We start from the raw sequence: 3,607 nt of genomic DNA on the forward strand, positions 1-3,607 counted from the left end.
CATATAGCCGAGGATTATGGAAGAACCAAACAGAGCCGACACTGTGGCCAGCTCCGTCCTACACAGGACACGTTTCTTGACTAGCGAGTTTATAGCTGGTGACAGCGCTAACTCTGGTGAAGACCCCTGACTTTGATTCTTCTAGATCATCTGTGGAGTGAGGAACCTGTCTGGGGGCCAACAGGTCTTCATCAGCTTCGGCATGCAGTGGCCCCCGCCTTAGGGCCTGCCTGAGAGGGTCTGAAGGTCCCGGGAACTTGTGCTCAGCTTCCTGGCGAGAGCCGTTCCGCCCTTGGGGAGCACTCGTCTGTCACTGATATGATGCAGTGAGTCACATTTTGCACGCTCCGTCTAAGAGGCTAGTGGAGGTTAGCAAATGGAGAAGGGACAGGTCTTAGATCATCATGGACATCATTTACGCGGTGCCAGCTCCTGCATATGTGAGCAGTGTTTGTGGGCAAAGAAAAGGGAAGTCCTGTGCGGGAGCGATGGGGCCAGCAGAGAAGGAGGCGCCAGGCTGCTGGCCGGACAGCCCGAGGCAGCTGCTGAGCGCCTCCCTTCTCTCTGCTTTAATGATGCACGTGAAAGCCGAATGTTCTGAGTTACCATGAGACTTAAAATAGCTTCTGACGGACACTTGACATTGTCTTGTTGTTGGAAGGTAAAACTTTACAATGGTTTTATCATTCAAGCAATTCATAACTAAATCCTAGGGAGAGTAGTTGGCTAACACAGCTACATATGTAAGTCCCTTCATCAACTTAATTAGTTTTAAGTAAAGACAGACATCTCTTCGTGAAATGCTCTCCGTAATGGGAGTACATCATTCTACATCAAAATAATGACAATGCGATTGCTATTTTAAATTAAAATTGGAGTGAACTTAAAAGAGTCAAGGGCATATCTGGTCACATGTGAATAACATTTTATTCATAATATTTTATAAAAATATCACAGGGTAAGATAGAGCACTGATGCATGCGTAACGTATCATCTGTCCTGTATTTGATAATAGTTTTGAAAATGCTCATTAAGATAAAATGTTTACTGTGGAAGTTATTTTCAGTAGAGTTTATTTTGTCTCCATATTTTTGTCATAGAGAAAATGGTAAGTAGGGGACAGAAGGAGAAAACATTTGTGCATGGAGTTAGCAAATTACTAGGGTTAAAGGACAACACGGCCCTGGTGTAACCTGGTGGCGCAGCAGGTTAAAGCTCAGCACTGAGAAGCTAAAGCCACAGCAGCAGGAGTTCGATCCCCGCCTGCCCCGGAGGTGACCACAGGGCGCGGCAGACCTCTCCTGGCCCGCCCGCTGCTCCCCCAGCAGTGGACTTCGTGGATTTGCCTGTTCTGCTCCCCACTCTGCCTCTGGTGAAGCCTCTCACTGCCCTGCACCTCTGGCCTGTACCCCAGTTCTGTGTGCTTAAATAAATCTTAAAAAAAAAAAAAAAGGACAATTACCAGGATAGTGTATTCTTCTTAATCTATTATTTAAAGTCTTATCTGAATTGCCTCAGGCTGGTGGAGACCTTGGGAGTCAGAGCCTAGCAGCTTTTATCTATGAGTGGCCCTGAGATAACCTCAGCCTTGAGGGTCCATTAGCCTCCAGATGTTACACCCCCCATTCTATTCAGATTTTTAAGGACACAAAATGTCTGTATTCTGGACCTTGGCTGAAAAGGTTTCCATTATTTCTTTACCATTCTTATTTTCTTAAAAACCCAAGAATATTCTATTGACTGTGTTCATATTCAACTCTATTCTTTCAATCTGACTTTTTCCCTTTAAATGCATGAATGAAATCACTGAACTATTCCTGGGATTTCAACCTCTGTGTTACAGCACTAAGGTGATCGAAATCCAATCCACTTGTCAATTTTCATCCTAACTAAGAGTCTCCAAAATGGCACTCATCTACACTTTTAGTCTTAAATAAGGGGTAATTTCTTTACTAGTCCTAATTTCTTGTCCATTTCTTCTGGCAGCTAAATTGGTCTTATGTTTGAAAAACGTCGCATTGTGGGGGAAAGGCTAAATAGAAATCATTCTCCGGCACATTCAAAAGATGAGAAATGTCAAAAATTCCATGTTGAGTCAGCCTCCAGATAATGAGCAAGGGACATAAATGATCACAAAATCCTTGGTTCCTTTTGTAATTGAATTCCCATTAAAATTAGGTTAGATGACTTTCATTCATCATGAAATCTAACAATAAATAAGTAAAATTATACCTTTGTGTGGTATTTAGGAGACCACAGAGGGTCTGTTTCTTAGAGAAAATTGTAAAGATGGGACAAAGAAGCTGAAAGTTAATAACCCCGGGGCCTCCCTGGTGGTACAAGTTAAAGCAACAAGTCAAGCTGGCCACACAGCCTCCGTGGGAGTTCGATCCCCACGCCGGAGGTGACCCACATGGCACAGCAGGACTTTCCTGTCTCCCCGCTGCTCCCCTCAGCTGTGGACTCAGTCTGCCTGTCCAGCTCCCCACTCTGTCTAGTGAATCCTTTCACTGCCCCTGCACCTCAGGCCTGTACCCCAGTTCTGTATGCATAAATAAATGCATCTTTAAAAAAAGTTAATAATGACTAACTAGACAAGGTTTTCTATCTATTTATGACAATAGCTGCATGTAGCCATTGTAGTAAGATGTATTGTTTTATTATCATCGCTGATAATTAGCCTATCCTACACCTTACTTACATCATCCAGTAAAGAATTGAACAGCAACTTCCCCTGAAAAAGTCTAAATATTACAATTGTCTCTATATACAAGGCACTTAATTAAATGCTTAGCCCAGTATAAGTCATAGGTCCTGCCTGTTACTCCCCTTTCTCTGTTCCATAAACTAGACTGTGTTTCCCAGAATACAATGGTAGTCCAACTTCTAGAAAAGGGACATGTCTCACTAAAACTGACCTTGCAAAGGGGTGAGCAGACCCAGTATTGTGTGTTAATAATTTCACGGATAGTCAAGAAAATAATGTAAATGATTGTTCAATTAATGAAATATGAACAGCTATATCAAAAGATAACAAAATAAATCAGATGGAAGAGATAAATGAATTTGAAAAGAATAAAGTATACTCTGATAAATCAGAGGGTTACCTTTTCAAGAAAAGGAGAAAATTAATAAACTATCCCATGCCATTAATAACAAAAATAAATTGGAAATAAGATCTCACAACAAATAGAAATGAAGAAGTCACTGAAAATGTAGAGAAAAGTGAGAATTAACCAAGGCTTTGTGCAATTCTATGATAATAAGGCTTTATTACCGTAAGTAAGGTTTGTTATTCATATATAATAATGTGGATTTTTTCAAACAATGCAAAAGTTATGCTATTTGTTCAAAAGAAAGGAAGACAACTCTATGGAAACCATATGAAAAACAAATGTACTTATAAAATAGGGCCCTCCCTGGTGGCCAGGGGGTTAAAGTTCAGCACTATGAAGCTATCACCAGCCAGTGCAGAGTGAGTTAGATCCCCGCCCACTCACCCCCAACACCTCTCACCTCAGGAGTAAATAAATAAATATTAAAAAAAAAAAAAAGGCCCTCCCTGGTGGCGCAGCGGGTTAAAGCACTGCACTGAGAATCTCAAGCC

The sequence above is a fragment of the Condylura cristata genome, unplaced genomic scaffold (assembly GCF_000260355.1).
Source record: "Condylura cristata isolate star-nosed mole 26May11 unplaced genomic scaffold, ConCri1.0 scaffold00018, whole genome shotgun sequence".
NCBI classification, from domain to species: Eukaryota; Metazoa; Chordata; class Mammalia; order Eulipotyphla; family Talpidae; genus Condylura; species Condylura cristata.